The sequence below is a fragment of the Triticum urartu genome, chromosome 3 (genome assembly GCF_003073215.2).
Source record: "Triticum urartu cultivar G1812 chromosome 3, Tu2.1, whole genome shotgun sequence".
In the NCBI taxonomy this organism is placed as follows: Eukaryota; Viridiplantae; Streptophyta; class Magnoliopsida; order Poales; family Poaceae; genus Triticum; species Triticum urartu.
Window position 1 is genome coordinate 43,047,376 of NC_053024.1, and position 25,175 is coordinate 43,072,550.

Genomic DNA, 25,175 nt, shown 5'->3' on the forward strand with positions numbered 1-25,175 from the left:
AGAAGAGGTGTCAGCCGTGTGTGCTTTCTGCCGACGCCGTGCTGATAATAATCGTGAAACCACCACGTTCACATGGCATTGCTCCATAGGATACCCATAAGGTGCTACATCCCCATGTGGCCATCAGTGTCACATCCCATCTCCTCCTGTCAATGCATGACTAGTTGGAAACTTGCAAGGGAGAAGTTTCCCCATTTCCCCAGATCCGTTTGAAAATTGAGGCGGGGCACCTAGAATTCTTGAATGCGTCCAAAGAAAATGACAGTGCCCGGACCGTAATGTCATATCTTTCCATCTCTTGCTAAATGGGATGCCACCTAGTTGCTCAACTCACACCACATCCTCTCAATTCGGCAGCTAGCCACGCTTGTCCAGCTCGCAGATAATCTCGAGAGAAAGAGGGAGCTATGGTGGCTGTGGATGCCTCCACAGGGGTGATGAACGCCCTCCTGTGCAAGCTCTCCAAGCTGCTGGAGGACGAGTACTCCAGGCTCAAAGGCGTGCGCCGTCAGATAACTTTCCTGAGGGACGAGCTGAGCAGCATGAACGCCGTGCTGGAGACGCTCGCCGACGCGGAGCAGCTCGACCCTCTCAAGAGGGAATGGCGGGACAAGGTGCGCGAGCTCTCCTACGACATAGAGGATTGCATCGACGACTTCGTGGACCGCGGCGAGGAGCTGCGGGCGGCGAGGAGCTGCGGACATGCCTCAAGGGGTTCTTCAGCAAGCTGAGGAAGCTCAAGGCCCGCCGCGAGATCGCCGACGAGATAGAGCAGCTCAAGATCCGCACCATCGAGGCGAGCGAGAGGCGCAGGAGGTATGACTTTCTTGAGCCGGCCCAGAGTTCTGGCGCTTCTTCTGCCGTCGACCCTCGGCTGCCGGCGCTGTACGAGGATGCGGCTAGGCTTGTGGGCATCGATGGCCCCAAGGAGCATATCCTTGGCTGGTTCTGCAAGGAGAAGGAGCATGATGACCTCAAGGTGTTGCCGATTGTGGGTTCCGGAGGCCTTGGCAAGACCACTCTTGCAAACCAAGTGTACTGTCAGCTAAAAGGCCAATTTCAGTGCACAGCTTTTGTGTCGGTGTCTCGGAATCCAAACATGCAGAAGATTTTACGGCAAATGCTCACCGAGTTTGGGATCAGCGGTGGTGCATTGGATGAGGAACGGCAACTCATCGACAGGATAAGAGACCACCTCAAAGATAAAGGACGCCGATAAGTGCCACACGTGTGAGTGTTAGAGAGTCCGCCCACATATTTTGTGTGGTGTATAAGAAGAACAGCCCACACACCTACGTGTGGGCAAAACAATTAGCGCCCATACGTTTTTCCCCCTTCCGATCCCTCTCACACGCGTGCGTGTGGGCGAAGTTGATAACGCCAACACGTCCGTATGTCAGGCCTCGTACCTTCTGGTCCCGCACGCCACGCGTGACGCGCGCCCGCAGTTGCCATGGTCCAGACCCTCGTCCATGTTCGTTTAATTGCAGTTGCCATGTCGCTGAACTACGGTTGCCATGTCGGACAACTGCAGTTGCCATGGTTGCTCAACTGCAGTTGCCATGTATGGTCTGATCTAATGTAGTTCCCATGATTTCATAACTTTAGGAGTTGCCACATACTAACACTAGGCAGTTGAGAGAGTTGCCATGTGCTCACAAGCATGCTAGGGCAGTTGCCATGTAAAAAGGAAGAGTTGCCATCTGCTTACGTGCACGTTAGGGCAGTTGCCATGTACATGCACGTTAGGGCAGTTGCCATGTACCATGCAAAAACATATGGCAACTCGGTAAAAGAGAGTTGCCATCTGCTTACGTGCACACTAGGCAGTTGCCGTGTACCCTGCAAAACACATGGCAAACTCGGGTAAAAAAAGAGAGTTGCCACCTGCTTATAAAAGCACACTAGGGGCAGTTGCCATGTGCAGTGCAAAAACACATGGCAACTAGCAGCTTGGGTGTGGGAGAGGAGAAGGGCGTGTGGGCAAGATGCCAAATGCCCACACACTAGCCCTTGTGTGTGCGTGCAAAGTGGCGTGTGGGCGAACTGCTGAACGCCCACACACCAGCCCCTCCTGTGTGGTGAAACGGCCGTGTGGGCGACCAGCTGAACGCCCACACACCAGGCCAGTCCTACGTGGCACTAGAAACATGCCAAAATTCGTGCGCTCACGAACGGACGCGGATCCACGCGTGTGGGCGAGATGCAAACGCCCACATGTGTGGGCGTTAACATTTCCGAAGATAAAAGGTAAACCCGGTAACCCACTCATATCATGATTTCTTTTTAACATTTTTTTGAGTTGGTCTTTTTAACATTTTGGTAATGCACATAGTAACGAATATTCGTACACTTCAAGAAATAAAGATGGTCATATGTCTTCAATTCTGTGCAAAATAAGTTTGAAGCATATTTTTAGGGTTGAATGAAAAGTTCAAAGCAATAATAGGCAACTCTCTGTTAAAACATGTAACAGGTACTTGGTTGTAATGGATGATGTATGGGACGTCGAAGCATGGAAAGCTATCAGGCTTGCTCTGTTCAACAAATAAGTGCGGTAGCAGAATCATCACCACAACGCGTAACGTTGCCATCGCATCATATTGCTCAGGCGATAGCAGTTATGTTTATCAAATGGAGTCCCTTAATTCTTCCGACTCCAGACGGCTATTTTTTAAAAGATCATTTGGTTCAGAAGAACTGTGCTACCCTCACCTGGAAGAAGTTTCTAGCCAGATATTGGCAAAATGTGGTGGACTTTCATTGGCGATTATTACCTTCTCCAGCTTGTTAGCTGACAAGCATGCAAACGATGAATGGAACAGGGTGGAGTGAATAGCAAAAAACTACCACATTACGGGCTATCGTTCCGAAAAACTACCGCTTTTTTAAAATTTTCAAAAAACTACCACAAAAGTGGCTGGCTGTTCCAAAAAACCCAAGTGGCCGAACTGTTAAGTTTTAACTGGGGTTATGACATGTGGGGCCCGCCCGTCAGGGTTTTGTCGGCCACAGTGCTCACGGCGCGCGGGTGACGGCCGTTAGGGCGCATGGGCCGTCCCGACCAAGTCAAAACGGCCGCCCCCTCACTCTGTCTCTCTCGTGCTCACTCACTCTCACTCTTCCCCCTCACTCTCACTCCCCCCTCGCTCTGTTTCCCCTGGCCGAGCTCTCCATTGTCGCCGACCACCTCAGTTCCTCGTCGCCGGCCAGGATGCCTTCTTGGAATGATGGGGATGAGAGCTCCGACGACAGCATGGGGGGCAACCTGATGGACATGGAGTACTTTGTAAGCCTCATCCTCCTCCTCTCTGTCATTATCTAGGGTTAGGATTAGGGTTGAATCGATTTGGGAATGAGGGTTGATGAGCTGTATATTTGTATGGATGGATTCGTTTGGTTTGGCTATCTATTAGTTTTGATCTAGGGTATGGATGGATTCGTTTGGTTTGGTTATCTATTAGTTTTGATCTAGGGTATGGATGGCTCTGTGATGTCTGATCTGACCTTGAGCAAGGCAAAGCTTGACTCAAGTTGAACTAGTTGATGCATTGGTTCTGATCTACCTTTTACTGCATGTAGGACACACCTGACACCATCCCTGAGCCATTCTGGTGTGGTGCTCCCATGGAGGAAGTTGCCAAGTGTACTCTGCATGATATGAAGCCTAGGAAGTGTGTTGCTTTTGAAGGTGCTAACACCGGGAGGAGGTTCTATGGATGCCCTATTCAGGTGAGTAATTGAGTATGCTGGGTGGATTCAGTTATGCCTAGTGGATTCAGTTATGCCCAGTGGTTACTGAATTTGTACATTAACTCTGTTTGAACTGAATTTAGTACTGAATTTATGGTTACATGTCCTCCTTGTGTACCAATCCTCTTTTTGAATTGAAGTTAGAACTGAATTTATGCATTTTCTGAAGTATGTGTTCTCTGATCAAACTACAGGGAGGTGTGAATTGTGGTGTAGTTCAGTGGGTTGATCCTGCCTGGCCTGATGTACTTAAGAACTGCCTCATCAAGTTGTGGGAAATGTTCCATGAGCAAAACCTTGGAAGGATTCAAGACAAGCATGCATATGAGGATGAGGTTGCCAAGTTGAAGAAGGACTATGATCTGCTCTGCACTGAGTATCATAAAATGGTTGATGATGTTAGCAAGATGTTTGACTGGCAGGATGGTGTTGGCAAGATTGACTACCAAAAAGCAATGGATGCTGAGAAATTTGAGAAGCAGAAGGAAGAGCTAGAGCTGGAGATGAAGATGGAGAAGCTAAGGCTAGCAAAAGAACAGAGGTGTATCCTTCAGGCCCAGGCAGACATAATTCACAACACCAGGAAGACAATGAAAGAGATAAAGGTGGACAGGGATCTTCTTGCACAAGAGAAGACAGAGCTTGAGAAAGTAGTTGCTGATCTGCTGAATGCTGGCCATGGGAGCAAGGAAAAGCTTGAGAAAATCAAGGCCATACTGGAGGCTTGAAGATTTGGACAATGGTGGTTAAGTAAGTAAGGTGGCCTACACATATAACAGGCCTTGCAAGATGATGGTAGGAGTATATTTTGTGCAGTCCTATATGAACTGTTTAAGTTATGGTAACTAGAGTGGTGGAGAACCTTTGCTAAGTCTGGCTTATGTTATTGTACTGCTAAGAATCTATCTATCTTAAGTAATGCAGTGAAGAACTGTTTTATTTCTTTAGGTTGTTTTCCTGAAAGTAGCAATGTTGAACTAGTATATTTTTGGGCCTAAAACCATTATGTACACATTGTGGGCCTAGACTGGGCTGTTTTATTACTACACCTACCTACCACCAACCATTAGTAGTCTATAAAGCCCACCCCTTGAGTGAAATCGCAGTCAATCCCCCCATCCCCACCCTTCTCAACCCCCCAGCCGCCAAAGAAACCCTAGAATCCAAGGGAGAGATGGATCCTGGAGAGGTCATAGATGGAGAAGAAGAGGTGCCCAGGCAAGCCAGGCGCAAAGATGCAAGGAGGAGGGCGAGAAGGCAACTTGCTGAGATGATCCTTGCAGCACGCAACCGCAAGGACATAGAGCAGTTCCTGGAGGCATTCCCCCTGGTTCCAACCCTAGTGATGATGATATCATCTACTAGGCAAGGAGAAGGGCAAATTTGCATCCCTTTCAGGTCACTAGGCAGAGGTGGACTAGGATTCTGTACCCATGATGCTGCTGTTATGTTTCTGTGTTCCTAGATCTGTCTTTCTATCTATGTGATGTTTGAAGTTGGTGTAAGAACAATTTTGAATGAGCTATGTATGTGATGAATCAAGTTGTCTATGATGCAATGCAATGTATGAAGCTGGTGAAAGAATAATGTTGAATGATCTATCTATGTGATGAATCAATCTGTCTATGATGCAATTTATGAGTGAATCTTTTATCTATATTTGTATGTATGAATGAATTGATCTGGTGATCTTGATGTTTTAAGTTAGATATGTTATGGTTTGGTCAGATGGCCATATCTTGTTGTTTTAGGTTTGATCTCTTATGGTTTGGTGCCTAGATGGGCAAATCTTGATGTTTTAGCTTTGATATGTTAGGTTTTGGTCCTAGATAGCCAATTTGGGGTTGGTTGACAAGTAGCCACCCAAAGTGGCCAAATTTGGGTGGCTTTAGGGTTGGTCGACAAGTTCCACCCCAAAGTGGCCAAATGTGGCCACTTTGGGGTTGGTCGACAACTAGCCACTGTTGGGATTGGTCGACAAGTTGCCCCCCAAAGTGACCAAATTGACCTAATCATATCAATCAATTATCAACAGAATAAATCACTTGATCTACATAACAATGCTCAGCATACGAAATAATTTCATATGAAACAATTCATAACCTAGGACATATCAAATCAAAATAGAGCTTGATAGCAGATAACTTAATTGTTCCAAGCAGTTCAAACACAGACCATATAACTTAATTGTTCCAAGCAGTTCATACATAGACCACATAACTTAATTGTTCAAATGAAAACAGAGTTCACTGCAAATAACACAGATAGCAAGCATGCCTAACAAGCAGAGTTCAAGGCATAAAGCATAGTTGATTGCAACACATTCAATGGTTGCCACTGGCTGTGAAATACAAAGCAAGTTTGCTTGGGGCCTTCCTCTTCCTCTTAGAACCAACATCAGCTTGACCTGATGTTGATGCTGCCCTTAGAGCATTGAAACCTCTTGCACTTGACCTGGTGTTCTTTGCTGGAGATGATGCACTTGACCTGGTGTTGTTGGCTGGTGCTGAAGCAGGTGGTGGGTTCTTTCTCTTTCTTGATCCACCTGTTGAAACTACAGTAGATGTGGTTGCCCTTGTTGTAGCAGATGTGGTTGCCCTTGTTGAAGCTATTGCTGGTTTCCTGCCCCTAAGTGGTCCTAAAGCTGGAGCAGGACCTGAAGCTGGAGCTGGACCTGATGATGTGGCCTTAGCTGGAGGTGGCCTAGTTGGTGCTGAAGTTGCTGGGTAGGATGCCCTATTTTCCTACAATTAAAAATAAGTTGTAGCTCACAAGATGTATGCATTAAAAACAAGTAGCAGATTTTCCTTGTTGAACTGGCTTAGTTACCTGGTGGTTGTTTTTCCTTGTCATAAACTTGGCCTTAAGTCTGTCTCCACACATTGTCCACCTGTGGCCTTGCAGACCACAGTTACTGCATGTTATTGTGCCCATCCTTGATGTATCCTTTGGAGCTGGCACCTCAAATTCACCCTTTCTCCTAGCTGTCTGCTTCTTGCCTTTCTTCTCCCTAAAAATTGGTGGTTCTATGTCTGGTGTGTTGGTGTTGGGCCAAAATTCAGGGCCAGGGACAGGGTAGATGATGTGCTGGTATGCAGCCTTATACATTGGCTTCTTAAAGAATGGATGCACATAATCTTCTGGGTGAACTTTTATCTTCTGCATTGCAGATATTGCATGGTGGCAAGGTGATCCAGTCATGTCCCACCTCCTGCAAGAGCAGCTCCCTACATCAAGGTTCACACAATATGTGTTCTCTCCACTAGTTACTTGCCAGATATTGGGACCAGCCATGTTTGCTTCACAGTATTTAGCCCACTTCTTGCTCTCCTCAAGCTTCTCCATGTAATGTGGGGTTATTTCCCACATACAGCTCTCTGTTTTCTCTCTGATGCCCTGGCACTTAACCATTAGTTTGGTCCTCAACCCTTCAAACATGGTCTTAATTGGTTTTGACCTAACATCTAGAATCATTTTGTTGAAAACCTCACTAAGGTTGTTCACTACCAAGTCAGTCTTGCACACATGATCCATTGCATATCTAGCCCAACACTCCTTAGGGATGCCATTCAACCACATGTAGGCTGGTTCACATGCTGCTTTCAAACCTGCCATTCCTTCTTTGTGACCATGTTCAGTGAAGGAATAGCTAGCTTTGTCAACCCATTTCTTAAGTTCTTCTGCTCTAAAGCCAGCTGACTGGAAGTTGGCATATATGTGTCTTAGGCAATATCTTTGTGGGGATTGAGGAAATACTTCATTAATTTGTTTAAGAAGGCCCTGTTGTTTGATTACATAAGGTAGTAATGAGATAACTATAGCAGCATTGCTATGTGCATAAGAATAATACAGAGTCAGAGAAAATACCTTCTACCTGTCAGACATGATGGTGTAGTTCCCAAACTGGTTGCTGGTGCCAATGCAGACTCTAAGTTGGTTTAAAAACCAGGTCCAGATAGGCCCATCCTCTTTGTCAACCACCCCAAAAGCAATTGGGAACACATTGTTGTTCCCATCTCTCCCAGTTGCTGCCAATATCTGCTGGCCTGTGGATAACTTGATGAAGCAACCATCAAGTCCTACATAAACAGAGATAGTTAGGGCAAAATTGAATAACTTGATTACATTTCTAACATGATTAAATCACTGATTTGTACCTATGAAAGGCCTACAACCAGCAAGAAATCCATCTTTTGATGCCTGGAGGCAATAGAACATGTACTTGAACCTTGGTGTGGGGGCTGGGTTCAAAGGATCCTCAAAAATTGTCACTATGCACCTGCTTCCAGGGTTTGTGTCAAGCACACATTGTAGGTAGTCCCTTAACCTCAGATACTGCTTTCTATGATTACCTTGCACAACATCAACAACTATCAGTCTTGCCCTATATGCCAAACTCCTAGGTACATGCACCCCAAACTTCTTAGTATATTTGAGAACTGTCTCTACATCAGCCTTTACATTTGATCTAACTGTGTCCTCCACAGCTTCTGCAACCCATTCAGCAGTAACCTTTGTACTCTCTCCACAAGCTCCACAACTATGATCCATGTGGCACTTCTTGATTGTGAATGTATCTTCATGGGCTACTTTGGATGCAGTCATGAAAAATTCACATTCATTCTTCCTCTCTGGGCACCAAACAATAACCCTTGATGGTTCATTCCTATGGTACCGAAAGTTTCTCAAAGCCCTAACATGAAAATTTCTCAATTCCTTTCTAAACTCATACACATTGGTGAAGCAAAGGTCCTTGCACAACTTCTCATGTGCATCCGGTACCTTTGGGTCATACCATTTCCTCTCTTTCTTCTTCTTCAATCTTCTCTTCCTTCCAGAAGGTAGTCTTGGAGTCTCCCCATCTGAGTCAGAAATGCCCACATCACCAGGGAAGCAATACTCATCAGCTTCAGGTACAAAATCTTGAAACTTTGGGATCTCTGGCTGACTGTGAGCTCTGGAAGTTGGACCTGGATTTGCTGCTGCTCTTCTCACAGGCTTGAGTTTCTCAGGCCTGCATTTTTGCACAACTATTTCCTCTCCACTGTCAGCCTCTTTCTCCTCCTGCCAAAACTCTGAAACATCACTGTCACCTTCAAACTGTGGTCTGTCTTCTACAACATCTCTTTCTTCTTCATTTCCAATATTTTCTTCACCTCTCTTCCAAGCCTTGTAAGACATCTTTATCCCTCTATAGTCACCCCTATCAATCTCAAAGTCTGAGGATGATTTGTCAATATCATCATCCTCTTGACCAGCAGCCTGTCCATCATCATCTCCACCATTAGCTTCTGAAATGTTGAAGTTACAACTTTGCTGTGTGTTCAAATTAACTTCAAGAGGGTGGACCACTCCATCTTGTGACAGACTTAACACAAAACCAGGACCCTCCACTGGACTGCCTATTGGAATTTGTTCTTCACAAACATTGTGAGCCCTGTTACAATCAACATCTCTATCTTCATTTGCCTTGGAAACAATGATATTGAGCACTGTAAAATCTGAGTGGTCTATCATTTCTTCAACTGCATCTTAACTGTCCAGAAGAAATAAACCTTCCTGTCCAATCCCTTGTTCTTTTGCCCAGTACATGTAGTCATCTGACCCATAGCCTTCAGTCTCAGTAAGTGCTATCAAGTTCAGAAATGTGATGTCTGAAACAGAAAACCTCCTTTCCATATTATCTCTGCCTTGGAAATGCAGCCTAACCTCCCAAATTTCATCATCCAGCCTGCATTACATAATATGTTATTTGAAAAGCCCAACTAACTAAGTGTTTTTTGCTACAAAAATTCAGTGCACACTAACTATAAAGTATAGTAAGGAATCTGAATCCAACAAATGCTTCTCTGAATCCACCATGCATTTCTACTAAATCTAACTAATCCTTCAGTGCTAAGTGATACTGTTGCATCCAAAACATGCCACAGAGTGTTTGCTCAACTATTATTCAGTGCATGTTCATGTTCTAAGATGAATCACAACAACATCAACCTAGGGTTTGGTCAAAAAACTAACTAAATTATGCTATGTTGTTTGAAATGAACAAGCAGAAATGCAGAAACTGTTGAAGGAGCTCATAAGAGGAAAAAAATTTACTCCACCCCTCCAAATGCAGAGGCCCAGTGCTGGGAGTTGGCCGGATCTGCCTGCACAGCGCTAGCAAGAGACCTCGCTGCTCTGTACTCAAGCGAGAACTGGCAATCATCAGGCGACGGCGGTGTAGCCTGTGGCGTAGGAGCCTGCATCAGAGCTGCAACCTGTGGTGTCCGCTGCGGCGGCAGCGGCGCCGCCGCCTGGGTTGCGAAGCTACCACTCCCCAGCCAGTTATCAACCTCTGAGAACTCGCCGCCTACATCCCCCCTTCCACCTCCACCCGTTGAATGGCCGTCGTCGCCTAGTTTCGCCGCCGCCGCCGCCATCGGAGAGGGAGGCGCGCACGAGAGAGAGGGAGACAGAGAGGGGGAAGACAGAGTGAGGGGGCAGGCCAGATCCGTTTGACCTGGTCGGGACGGCCCGTGCGCCCTAATGGTCGTCACCCGCGCGTCGTGAGCACTGTGGCCGACAAAACCCTGACGGGCGGGCCCCACATGTCATAACCCCAGTTAAAACTTAACCGTTCGGCCACTTGGGTTTTTTGGAACAGCCAGCCACTTTTGTGGTAGTTTTTTGAAAAATTAAAAAAAGCGGTAGTTTTTCGGAACGATAGCCCGTAATGTGGTAGTTTTTTGCTATTCACTCGAACAGGGTGCTAACAGCTATTGGCTCGGCACTTGCAAATGGTCCTAATGCTGGGAACATGACAAAGATATTGTCTCTGAGCTATTTTGATCTTTCTCACCGTATGAGAACATGTTTGTTGTATTTGAGTGTATTCCCAGAAGATCATAGGATTGATAAACAGCGTTTGATAGGTCGATGGGTCGCGGAAGGATTCATCCACGAAGAACGAGGGCGAAGTGCTTATGAAGTAGGCGAGGGCTATTTCAATGACCTCATCAACAGAAACTCCGTGGAGCATGGACATGCTTCAGATTACAGGGTTCGTCGGCTTTGTGTCGAGAATCGCAACAGCAATAAGGTTACCATACCAACAAGCCTGATACTATCCCATGTCCGATCACTTACTGTATTTGGACACTGCATGCAAGAATCTTTGTCGACATTCCCCTCCCTTCGTGTGTTGGACCTGGGAGAATGTTGGGAGTTAGAAAACCATCATCTTGCAAATATTGGAAAGTTGCTTCATCTCAAGTACCCGCGTCTCGGACAATCTAGAATTACCGAGCTCCCCGGAAAAATTGGAGAACTGCGGTATTTGGAAACACTGGACATCAGAGGTACCAGGATCCAGGAACTGCCACCAACTATTGCCAGGCTTCAACGATTGGCACATCTACATGTTAATCACATGATTAGGTTTCCGGACGGCGTAATTGGGCAGATGCAGAGTTTAGAAGAGGTGGAGAATTTTGGCGTCTTGTCCTATGAACAGGGCAAGTGTCTGCGAGAGTTCAGTCAGCTAAGTAAGCTGAGGACACTGAAAGTAGCAAATGGTTGGTCACATGACACAACCAAAAGGAGCCATCTTGAGGTTATCGAGGGTTACTTGGAAATTTTATTGTCTTCATGCAATCTTCATCATCTCTATTTCCTCGACAGTTATGGCGGTGCCAGCCTTCCAGCTTACCGCTACCCAGTGTCACTTGAATCGTCGTGCCCTACTGATGCGTGTGTCCTCAGGAAGCTCCACATCACGTACTGTTACATTGACAAGGTTCCAGGTTGGATGAGCCTGCTTGAAAACCTCGGGGAACTAAACCTTTATATGTTCAGTGTGAGACCAGAAGATGTTGCGGTTCTTGGAGCAATTCCATCTTTGCATTTTCTTGAACCGAGGACTTACTTCGGCACAGATGGGAGGATCTTGGTCGCCGGGTTCAGAAGCTTGAAGTATTTCGACCTGGAAATCTTCTGCTGCGGGACCTCGCTGGAGTTTGAAGCAGGGTCGATGCCGAGTCTTGAGCAACTCAAGCTTGAGCTCCGCGTGCACAAGATGGAGTGCCTGAATGGCGCTTCTGATTTCGGCATCCACCGCCTCTCCGCCCTCACCAAGGTTGAGATCAATATTTATGGCGACACCGACGGTGTCTATGATCTGTATGAAGACGTCACTGTCAAATGCGTCGTGAGCCGCCTCGAAACCGCCATTGAGAAGTTTCCCAAGCATCCCACTCTTTTGCTTCTCCCAGGTGGATTATCGCCGTGTCTGCATTTTGGAAAGTTCATCGAATCCGTAAGTTCTTTGCCACAGTTGCTTGCACCCATCACTTCATTTCAACCTCTGTGTTATTGACTAATACATTGCTTTGTTCACTGGCCTTTCTATCCATTTTCCTTATGGTGCTTGATCGAAGCAGTATAATCGAAGGTATGGAGACCCAACATGGAGTATTGGAGGTTGTGAAATTGAAGAGGAACATGGGGAGACAAGTACGAGCTGAATAAACTTGAGCGGAAAGGTTGCCACATGTCGCGCCGATGGTACGCCTTCCCTGCACCCTAACTTTAATTATTTAATACTCCCTCAGTCCCAAATTAGTTGTCTTAGATTTGTCTAGGTAGGGCTAAGACGACTAATTCGGGCGAAGGGAGTATATGGCTACTGTCTTTTAAACTCATTGATGGAGTCCTGGATTAGGGGGTGTTCGGGTAGCCGGACTATACCTTCAGCCGGACTCCTGGACTATGAAGATACAAGATTGAAGACTTCGTCCCGTGTCCGGATGGGACTTTCCTTGGCGTGGAAGACAAGCTTGGCGATGCGGATATTCAAGATCTCCTACCATTGTAACCGACTCTGTGTAACCCTAACCCTATCCGGTGTCTATATAAACCGGAGGGTTGTAGTCCGTAGGCAATCAACTCCATACACAACAATCATACCATAGGCTAGCTTCTAGGGTTTAGCCTCCTTGATCTCGTGGTAGATCTACTCTTGTACTACCCATATCATCAATATTAATCAAGCAGGAGTAGGGTATTACCTCCATCGAGAGGGCCCGAACCTGGGTAAAAAACATCGTGTCCCTTGTCTCCTGTTACCATCCGGCCTAGACGCACAGTTCGGGACCCCCTACCCGAGACCCGCCGGTTTTGACACCGACATTGGTACTTTCATTGAGAGTTCCTCTATGTCATCGCCTTTAGGCCCGATGGCTCCTTTGATCATCAACAACGACGCGGTCCAGGGCGAGACTTTTCTCCCCGGACAGATCTTCGTCTTCAGCGGCTTCGCACTGCGGGCCAATTCGCTTGGCCACCTTGAGCAGATCGAAAGCTACGCCCCTGGCCATCAGGTCAGGTTTGGAAACCTAAACTACATGGCTGACATCCATGGGGACTTGATCTTCGACGGATTCGAGCCACAGCCAAGCGCGCCGCACTGTCTCGATGGGCATGATATAGCTCTGCCGCTGAACAACGCTTTGGAGGCCGCACACGCACCGGTTCCGACCATTGATTCGGAGCCTACTGCGCCAATCGAGGATGAGCGGTTGGACGTCACCTCAGGGGCTGCGATCCCAAAAGCGATCGAGCCGAACGCTAGCCCCACACTCTGCACAACCCGTGACTCCAAGGGTCCGGACTCCACCCTGGACTCCGAACCCCCCGCGCCCCTGCCAATCGAATCCGATTGGGCGCCGATGATGGAGTTCACAGCCGCAGACATCTTTCAGCATTCGCCTTTTTGCGACATCCCGAATTCTCTTAAGTCTCTCTCTTTATCAGGAGAGCCCTGGCCGGACTACGGTCAGCGAGGATGGGATACGGACGACGAAGAAATTCAAAGCCCACCCACCACCCACTTGGTAGCCACTGTCGACAATTTAAACGACGTGCTCAACTTCGACTCCGGAGACATCGACAGCATGGATGACGATGCAGGAGATACCGACGAACCAACGCCCATAGGGCATTGGATAGCCACCTCATCTCACGATGTGTACATGGTGGATACCCCTAAAGGAAGGGACAACAAGGAAAAAGGGGAGGGGACAGGAGATCGACCCCCCAAAAAACAATCAAAGCGTCGGCGTAAACGCCGACCCAAGCCCCGCCTCAACAAAAACCCAGCCATAGAGCAGGACGAGCCGATGGACGACGAGCAGGCCTTAGAGCAACCGTCCGAACAGGGCAACACGGATAGAGAAACCGAACATCCCTCCTCCGGCGAAAACGGCATTCCGGACGACCTCACGCCGAATAAACCTATGGAGCAGAAGAATCTCCATGAGAGGCTCGTTGCAACTGCACGCAGCCTAAAAAAGCAGAAGCGGAAGCTAAAAACAGCGGAAGATGCACTCCGGATCAGATGGAGCAAAGTAATCAATGCCACAGATAAGTACGGCGACAGTCGCCGCACTAAAAGCTATCCGAAAAGAAAGCTAGTGCCTGAATTCGACGAAGAGGCCCTAGAGCCCTCGCATTCAAAAAACGAAAAAGCCACACGGTCAGATAGACGACCCCGTAAAGCGGCAAGCGGCGCCGCACCTAAATCGGCATGCGACCCTCTTAAGGATTCGCATCATGGCCCAGTCAGGTCCATTTACGGGCCAAGAAAGCAAGCTCTCGTAAGCAACGCTATAAAGCCATCATCAGAATCCAGCACACCCAAATACAGGGGCGCCGCACACCCCCTATGTTTCACCAATGAGGTCCTGGACTATGAATTCCCAGAGGGATTCAAACCCGTAAACATAGAGGCATATGATGGAACAACAGACCTTGGAGTTTGGATCGAGGATTATATCCTCCACATACACATGGCTAGAGGAGATGATCTCCACGCCATTAAATATCTACCCCTTAAGCTTAAAGGGCCAGCCCGGCATTGGCTTAAAAGCCTTCCCAAAAACACAATTGGAAGCTGGGAAGAGCTCGAGGATGCTTTCCGAGCAAACTTCCAAGGGACCTATGTCCGCCCTCCGGATGCAGACGATCTTAGTCACATAACTCAACAACCCGGAGAATCAGCTCGGCAGTTCTGGAATAGATTCCTCACTAAAAAGAATCAGATAGTCGACTGTCCGGACGCTGAAGCCTTAGCAGCTTTCAGGCATAATGTCCGAGACGAATGACTCGCCAGACACCTCGACCAAGAAAAGCCAAGAACAATGGCCGCACTAACAAGCCTCATGACCCGCTTTTGTGCAGGGGAGGACAGCTGGTTGGCAAGGTGCAGCCCCAGCGACCCAAGTACATCCGAAACTAGGGATGGAAACGGAAAACCGCGACGCAACAAGGACCGTCGCTGGACTAAGGACAAAAATCCGAAGAGCACGACAGTCAATGCCGGATTCAAAGGCTCACGACGAAATCAGGAAAAATCGCCCCCCAGGATAACAGGGACGACCCATCCAACCTAAATAAAATCCTGGACAGGATATGTCAGATACACAGTACTCCCGGGAAGCCTGCTAACCATACCCACAGAGACTGTTGGGTTTTGAAACAATCCGGCAGACTCAATGCCGAACACAAGGGGCTCGACACACCAAGCGAAGACGAGGACGAACCCCAAAAGCAGAGCACCAGGAAACAAAAGAACTTCCCACAAGAAGTAAAAACAGTGAACTCGCTTCACATAACAAAACATGCGGCGCCCGTAAAGGTACGCACCACACGACCCATCCCCAAAGGGTCCTGCCACTGGTTGTCAAAACCGATCATCTTCGATCAGCTAGATTATTCTAGGAATATCAAGAATGTAGGCTGGACTGCCTTGATACTCGATCCAATAATTGGCGGACTCCAGTTTTTAAATGTCCTTATGGACGGCGGCAGTGGACTAAACCTGATATATCAGGATACAATCCAGCACATGGGGATAAACCCAGCAAGAATCCACCGCATCAAAACCTCCTTTCAAGGGGTAATACCTGGTCCGAACACTCATTGTACGGGTTTTCTCCGGCTCACAGTCACATTCGGCTCTGCCGATAACCTCCGCCGCGAAAAGCTGACCTTCCATATCGTCCCGTTCTCAAGTTGCTATCAAGCACTACTGGGACGCAGAGCTTTCGCTCGCTTTAACGCAATACCGCACTATGCATCTCTTACGCTTAAGATGCCCGATCCACGAGGCACCATCTCTTTGAAGGGGAAGCACTAAAGTGCACCTCCCCAAGCGGAGGACAGTGCGGCCGCTTTAACAGCCCCACAGCAAAATGGCCTCACCGGCCAAAAAACTTCGAAATAGGTCATTCAAGACCACGAACGTGGATAGACGAGTTCGGTGCAAAATCATCATGGATGCAGGCCTAGAAGCCATATACCCCCGCACTAGGGGCTCCACGTATATACAATAAGAGACAATAAAGCTCAAACTTATATATCTTACTTTATACTTTGCTTATTTTAAACTTTTTCGGCACGACCCGTTTTCAACTCAGTTCCTCTCTTTTACAGATGAACGTCGTGCGGCGCCCGTTCAGGATACGGCACAACGGAGACACAGGCGCAGACGTGCAGTAGGGACCCGTCCTAAAGGATTCTTTTTAGATTAAGACCCTGCGCAAACCTTTTTTACTGTCTCTTGTTGCTACACATCCCCTGGTTTTTTCTTTCTGATATAACCAAGGAGGAGGCTGGCGTCTTGGCATGTGGCCACATCAGAATTTTTGCACGTACCTGGACACTAGGGGCTTTTTTAATAAGGAGTGTTGTTTCGCCCACACTCATAAAAGACCGAACACCTTAGGGAGTGTTCGGCGTCGCAAGTTTTGGCATTATATGCATCAGCTCCGAATCATGTCTTTGGTTAAATGTTGGGTTGCCCGGCTCCTGAGTTCGGCTACCTTACGTTCCGCTCTATCGGCTAAGGTAGCACCAGGAGAACTACTGCGATTGTGCCCCCGGTTCGGCCAGGGCGAGCACCTCAGTAGAGAAAGCTGAAAACTGACTGTCATGATGTAGCGTGAGACTGGTCAGCCACTCGATGACCTATCGGAATCTATCGGATTCCTCCGCTTTAACGAAGGGCCGCTTCCCGGTCAGGCACATACGCGCCCCGAACTCGGACGAGCGCAGTTGCCACCAAGGAGCTACCTAAATAGTCTCACTGTCAAACTCCTATGGCTAAGTGAAAGTGTTAAATCATTATAGTCCGGTTGCCTGGCCCGCTGCGCTATCACCTCCTTTATAGGACCAAGACGTTGGGTTAAGTGTGAAAATACGTCTTCTGCGAGCACCCCCGCACTATGTGCGTGGGGGCTGAAGCCAACGACTGCCATCTTTCAGATTCTGTATATATATATATATATATCTTAAAACGGCCGCATAGAAGGTGTTCACAATACTTGGAGGCACAAGTATAAAAAAAGGCCACTACAGTTTATCAAAATATTACTTTATAATTACATATGCTATCATAACATAGCATCTTTCGGGCACTGCGTCTCTATTACACGAGCGCCTTCAAGAACTTCTTGAAAATAGTGCTCGGAGGGTACTCAGCTTTTGTCCGAATCTCGGGACGCAACAACGGTGGTCTCCATCTCTGCCCAGTATGTCTTAACACGGGCTAGAGCCATCCTAGCGCCCTCTATGCATGCTGACCTCTTCATTGCATTTATACGCGGCACCGCGTCAAGGAATTGCTGCACCAAGCTGAAATAACTCTTCGGCTCCGAACTCCCCGGCCACAAGTGACCCATGACGTACTTCATGGCGAGTCCAGACAACCTATTCAGTTCGGCCCATTGAGCCAAACGATCATCCACTGCAAGTGGACGCTCTGGATTGTGGAACTGTGACCAGAAAAGCTTTTCCACTTCGCGATCTTTTAGATCTCGAAAGTGTTCGATCGCATCAGCAGCACTTGCTGCCAAATCCAGATAGGTGTCCTCCACACTCCACATCCGGTCCAACGGAGCAAACTTCGGATCACAAAACTTCCTCCGCAGCATAAAGGGCTTTCCAGCCGCAATCTGTTCGGCCTGACGCAGCTCCTCCTTCGCAGCTCTCATCGCAGAGCGAGCGTCCTTGGCATCGGCAACGGCCTTCTCTAAGTCCGTCTGTCTCGCCCGGTCTTCTTTCTCAAGAAGTTTGCAATGGTTTGTAGCGCTCTTTAACTTCTCGGCCATCTCGGCCATCTCTTCTTTGCTTCGGCAGTGAGCAGCCTGTTCGGCTCTCAGCTCTTCACGGGCCTTCTCGGCAGCCGCATCGCTTTTTCTGGCTTGCTCCTTAGCTCGGGCAAGTTCTGCCCTAAGATTCTCCACGGCGGCCGTACCATCTGCGTCAAGCACACACATTGTAAGACACTGGCATGAAGCTCCTCTTACCTAATGCCGCCCGAAGAATTACATACCTTGAGCCTCATCAAGCCGCTTGTTGACAAGCGCGATGTCAACATCTGCCACGTCCAGTTGCCGCTTTAGTTCGGCCACATCATCAGTTCGGCTTGATTCCGAACACCTCGCCACCTACATTCAAAGGCGACATCTTAGACCTGGGATTATGATCCTCTGCGTGCCGTCATTTCTTGACAACTTGCAGAGTCTCAGGGGCTACTATCTACACAGGGCGCATCTTACTTATGCGCAACTGACAAAAGTGTACATTATCTAACGTACCTCGAAACCCGTCAGTAAACTTTTGACGGCCTCATACAATCCGCTCTCTGCGGATGAAATCCTTCCAATCACCGTGCCCATCAATGCGCGGTGCTCCTCTGAGATAGAAGCTCGCCCCAGCAAAATCTTTAGCTCCTCCGCCCGAGCACCAGACGGTGCCGGGCTCGTCCCATGACCTCTTTCGAAGGCCGGACACGGAGAACCACAGGGGGCCGCATAGTTACCTTCCGCCCCTGCCGGATTCGGAGAAACCCTCCGCGACGACACCTCAGGGTCGCCCGCCTCGCTAGGCGGCACGGCAGGGGGAGGCGTCCCACTCTCCATCATCTCCGGAAGGAGATCCCCCGAGGACGAGCTCTGCTAAGAAGGGCTGAGGTCCGAGCTACAAGATAAAGGTTTGGTTAATCTTCTCAGATATAAATCAAGGGCTTCCCTCATCCCTCAAAAGGAAAATCTTTTCTCCACTTACGGCTTGCTGGAGGGCTGATCCCCTCGAGGGCGTAGTCCGGCCGAGGAACTCCCCGGCGTTGGACCCTCTAACGAGGATTTTCTCCCCCGTTTCGAGACCATGGTTTCCGGGTCGTCAGAGGCGGCTCTCTTCTTCCCCTTAGGAGAGGAATTGTCGGTTCCTCCCTTCGGAGCAGCCTCCTTCGAGGAGGCCATAGCTTCCTTGTCCTCCCCCTCCAAAGGCATTATCTCCAGCATCCTGACCAGCACAGGATCCAGCCTGGTTTCAGGAAGGGGAGCCGGACACCTGATCAGCTTTGCCTTCGCTATCCACTCCTGTTTAAAAGGACGACTCTTTTAGGGGCAAGTTTATGACAATTATACGAATAGAAGGTCCGGGCACAAGGTTGCTTACTTGAGTATCCGGGCGATTGCGGCTTAGACCTGTGTCCTCGGTTAAATCCGGACACATCTCTTGTGATCCGAAGAACAGTCTATACATCTCCACGGGCGTTGCGCCCATAAAGTTCTGGAGAGATCGCGGTCCCTCTGGATTAAACTCCCACAGGCGAAGGGGGCGACGTTTGCCGGGCAATATTCGGCGAATCAGCATGACCTGCGTCACCTTGACCAGGTTGAGGTCTCCTTCTAAGAGATCCCTAATGCGGCCCTGCAACAGGGGCACGTCTTTGGATAACCCCCAATCTAATCCTTTGTTGACCCATGACGCTAGCCGTGGTGGGGGACCCGAGCGAAAGGCAGGAGGCGCCACCCACTTGGCGCTCCTGGGAGCGGTGATGTAGAACCACTCTCGTTGCCACAAGCCGAGTTCCTCTTGAAAGGAGCCCTCGGGCCATGGAGCATCGGCATTCTTACTTATGACAACACCTCCGCACTCTGCGTGCCGTCCCTCGATCATCTTCGGCTCCACTCCAAAAGTCTTGAGCCATAATCCGAAGTGAGGAGTAACACGGAGGAACGCTTCACACACAACGATGAATGAGGAAATGTGGAGGATGGACTCCGGGGCTAAGTCATGAAATTCCAGCCCGTAATAAAATAGCAGCCCCCTCACAAAGGGATCCATCGGGAAGCCTAACCCTCGAAGGAAGTGAGACATGAACACTACGCTCTCACTAGGCTGGGGACTGGGAATAGCCTGCCTTTGAGCAGGCAACCTATGCGGGATTTCGGCGGTCAAGAACTTAGTCTCTCTCAACTTTAGCACGTCCTCCTCCGTGATGGAGGAGGGCATCCATCGGCCTTGAAGGTCGGAACCGGACATTGTCGAAGGTCCGAAGTGCCTGGAATCTGGAGCCTAGGGTGTTGGAACTCGAGGCGACGGGCGAACTCGTTTGAGATTGGAGAAAGGAGTAAGGCCTTGGTCTCTTTATAAGAGGTTGAATACCAGGAGCCCTCCCCGTAACCGTTTGGGACTCGCCTTTAATCGAGAAAACATGCTAACGGGCACGATTGGGTTACCCACGTCCGTATTGATGAGAATCCCGTAAAAGGGGGGCACACGATCTCTGCTTTGACAAGATGCGCCAAGGAAACCGCCTCGCAAAACATGCTGAGGTGGAAAAGTAAAAACGATTCGAGTAAAGGACTTGGCTGTAGTGTGACGGCGCACTGCAAAATCCATCAGCGGATTTGATTTGTGTTAATATTATTCTCTCTATGGCAATATGTGGAAACTTATTTTGCAGAGCCGGACACTACTCTTGGTGTTTACAATCTTCTATGAAGGACTTGGAGGAGGAACCCGCCTTGCAATGCCGAAGACAATTTGCGCGCCGGACTCGTCGTCATTGAAGCCTGGTTCAGGGGCTACTGAGGGAGTCTTGGATTAGGGGGTGTTCGGGTAGCCGGACTATACCTTCAGCCGGACTCCTGGACTATGAAGATACAAGATTGAAGACTTCGTCCCGTGTCCGGATGGGACTTTCCTTGGCGTGGAAGACAAGCTTGGCGATGCGGATATTCAAGATCTCCTACCATTGTAACCGACTTGTGTAACCCTAACCCTATCCGGTGTCTATATAAATTGGAGGGTTATAGTCCGTAGGCAATCAACTCCATACACAACAATCATACCATAGGCTAGCTTCTAGGGTTTAGCCTCCTTGATCTCGTGGTAGATCTACTCTTGTACTACCCATATCATCAATATTAATCAAGCAGGAGTAGGGTATTACCTCCATCGAGAGGGCCCGAACCTGGGTAAAAAACATCGTGTCCCTTGTCTCCTGTTACCATTCGGCCTAGACGCACAGTTCGGGACCCCCTACCCGAGATCCGCCGGTTTTGACACCGACACTCATACTGGTGTTGAACTAACCATTGTTATTTCCTTTCTGGCGTTTCAAGCAGCACCAGGATGACTGAAGAAAAAGAAGATCAATGCCCTGATGTTGAGTCTTCCTTGCTGTTGTTTCAAACTTTTTGGGACTCTGTCTAGGTCCCTACTCGCTGTCATTTCTGTACTACTGCTCTACTTTGGGTTGTTGTATTCATTGATGTTTGAGTATCTGCGCGGTTCGTATTTTCCGTTGGAGCTACATCTGTGATTGTCGGTCTACCGTATCTAATCAAAGATGCAGGGATTGGGGATTGTTATCCTGAAGTGTGGATACTAACGGACTTAATGCATCTGTTCCGCCTGTGGTTTCGTTGAGCCACTATGATATACTCCCTCCGATCCAAAACAATTGTCGTGGTTTTAATTCAAATTTGAACTAAATCCATGACACTTATTTTGGATTGGAGGGAGTATATTTTTGTATATGAACGCGCCGAAACCAACTATATTTTCTGGTTTCCTTTGTGAAAATGAATGCCACGTAGTAGATTCTAGGAAAAAGACTTAATGAAAAAGGCTTTCGCCCCGTTTTATATATAAAGCACCAACATCCGAGCCGATACAAACGACAACACGCCACACCAACACACACCCAAGGCCAGATACATATATATGTGCCAAGGACCTACAACAACAACACACTGGACGACTTGAAGTAGACTAAACAATGACTGTAAGCAACACTACGGAGCCGCCGGAGCCCTTCACGGTGAAGATACCACGAAGAGGTGAAGCTGAGAGTCGACGAACCGTGAGCTCCAAGACAGTGCCTTCAGGAAGGATACAACACCGAAGCGCCGTCACCGCCCGATCCAAAGATCTAGATTTTCATCCGGAGCACGACGAAGGGAAAGGAGCAACCATAACGGAGACTTCAGGAAGATGACAATGACCAGGGCGCTGCCTCCGTCGGCGCGGCCAATGCCAGGCAAGATTTTCACCCCGGCAATCATACTCTGCCTTCGCCCAAGGTGCTGCCAGGCACAAGACCCTAATGGCACACCACCACGAAACATCAAACCACCAGCCACCACGCACGCCTCCACGGCCATGGCTGCTAGCCGCCCACTCCTGAGCCGCGATCTCAGCCCATGAGCACCGTAGCTCCCGCCACCCAGACCGCCGTCCAGGAAACAAGACACCCCATAGGTCCTTCAAGTTGCGAGCGATGAACCGACCGGCTTGCTCCAACCGCCGGCAGAGCTGCCGGTGACTAGAACGACCAGACTGATCAGGGAGCCACCAGGTCTAAGAAGAGGTGAAGCGGGAGCGGACATCGTCAACGCTCGGCACCCCTGCCGGTGACGGGTGGCCCGACCACATCAGAGCCACCTATCACACCCACCACCTCTTCCAAACGCCACCCCTGACACCCAACCTTTGCTCCCAGCTGGATCTGCATCTGGCAAGGACCGACCACCCGCCTAGCTACGCGGGGATCGCCAGACCGGCCATAGCCGAAGCCGAAGACAACCAACAGGGCATCCACACAGGCCACCTGCGAACGAACAGACGCCAAACCTGACTCTAGCCGTCGCTGCAATGCCGGCCCGACCAAGCACCGTGAGGCCACCACGCCGTAGCCCACGCCCATCACAACGACCAACGCCGGGCCGCTGCCTCCACCTCGCGCCCCTTGCCCACACCAGCTGGAAGGATCCAACCGCAGCAGGCGTCGTGTCTATAACAGCACCAAATCAAACAAGTCAGTCAAATAGTTCCAATCAGCGATATGTCTCCGTCCCATACCCCGAGAGATTCGAACGAATGACCCAAATAATGAAAGCATATGGACCTGCAAACCATATTGATTTTTCAGGACACAATGGAATGTTTGAGGTGCTTTGTACTTTCGATGAATCTTTATAATAGATCTGATCATTTTTGCAAAAAAAAGAAAGAATGAAAGACATTTGGAAACTAAAATTAAGAGCCTCTAAAATTAATTATGTGTTTCATATTGTGCTATAGAGCGTAAGGGGGAAATGTTACTACGTGACAAATAATAATGTATGACTGAACTGAAAAATATAGTTTATCAGGCTACACTGAAAAACTACAGCATCCGGCATAATTAACATAAAACTACATCTAGCTCGCTCATTTGAAAAGTTACATGTGTAGACTGCTTCGTCATTGTCCCACCTCGACACCATCCATCATCTTCATTCAGCTTCATGTCAGGCCCAGTCTGTTGCCATGCTTTCCTCCAAGGCGATCCGATGTGACTCCGGGGCATTAGTTGTTTCTTCTTCTGCTGGTTCTGCAGCCTTGGCTAAGGTGGCTCTGTTGGAAATATGAGCAATTTACCAAATGATTTTATTAACAGAGATATTAGATAAAGCATGACTAATATAGCCGCAATAAAGCAATTCATGCAACCTGACGGAGAAAAAGTAAATAGCATTTGCATATATGAACTTGAACTGAACACATCTAGGACATACACTAGATCATGTTGCATATATGGAGTAGAACCTAACACATGTAGGGCAAGTACTAGTACGAGAAACTGTGGTAGGACATCTGACAGAAAGAAGAAGAACACATACGGGACAGCAGCAGCAGAAGCACTGGACTTGGGGTCGACATCCTCTCCAGCCATGTCGTTGCTGAGGTAGTCGACGTCGGGGAAGTAGTCGTCGGAGTCCGTGATGAAGAAGCCAGTAGTCGCGCAGAGCGCTCCCCAAAAACCTCATCACCCTTTTTTTCCGTACAGGACTCAAAGAGGTGCGGTTTCGGAGGCCTACTGTCCGACCTGCAGTGCACGCCGCAAGCCGGGATGAGGAAGACAACAGCAGCTCAGAGATTGGAACCGGTGGCGAGAGGAAGAAGAAGTTCTGGTGCGTCTCTCTGAGAGGAGCGACCTCCCTTTTATAGGCGCAAGAGAAGGAGGCAAGAGGCTGCGCCGGGAGGCGAAACGAACAGCCAGCAGCTGAAGGGCTGCACCGTTCGCATTCGAACTCCACTTTTGAAAAAAATCTTTTCAGCTTTCGTGTGACCTTTCGTATACCCGTAGTGCGTGGAAAAATTTAGATATCGGCTCGGCTCATTCCCGCAACCCGCGTCGCGTCGCGTCGCGTCATGACGAGGCGTGGCGTGGCGAGGAGGGCGGCGGCGGAGGAGCGCGCGTGGATATCCCTCTTGTTCTCATGCTCGTATAAGTGAGGAAAGAACCTCCCTTATAAGGAGGTCCAACTCCCACTAAACTAGCAATGTGGGACTAAACTTTAGTAGTATCCCTTTCCTTGCACAAATGGGCTAAGTGGGCCTCTAGGATTTATTAGGAATTTCTGAAATAGTTATTGGGCTGCCCAAAATAGACCAAATTCCACCAATCCCCCACCAGATCCTAGAGGCACACAGAAATTTGCCTTTGGTTCCAAAACACTGTTTTATATACCGGTACTGTAGTGGAGACTGTTAAGTTGAACTTCCACCTAGAACTCTATGCTACACTAGTAAGCAACTTGAATAGTGGACTGGGCCTTGAACTGTAAGTTTTCTGCGAATCTAGCTTCACATAAAGCCTTGACTGATACGTGGCTACCGTGGGTCTTCCCCGTGGGTGGAGCTTATGCGTCATACTCTGTGACCTTTCATGAGTTTACTAGAGAGAACCCTACTCTCATAGATTGCGACGTTTGATAATCAGACTCATATAGGTGTGTTCTTCAAAAGATGTTCTGCAAGATAACATCTCTGCTTAAATAAGCCACTTAGAACACATTAAGATATACATCAACCTGCCATGCAGATTAGGAGAGTATTGCATCTTCATGGAGTGGTATTGTGAATAGTAAGGATACTCTCCTCTCAGTTGACCAACAACTTGTCTTCCACATCTAATTCACGGGATCTCCGATCATAAAGAATAGGTTACCACTGTGAACAACTCATATTGTGGGTCTCATACCCATCTCTATAGATGCATTATCTATCACATTACGTGATATACCCTTAGTAAAAGGATCTGC

General features: G+C 48.6%; 1 pseudogene; it reads left to right on the top strand.

The window, feature by feature from the left end:
• The first annotated feature begins 326 nt into the window (after positions 1 to 326).
• Positions 327 to 25,175, top strand: part of LOC125547865 — a 38,749-nt pseudogene continuing 13,900 nt past the window's right edge.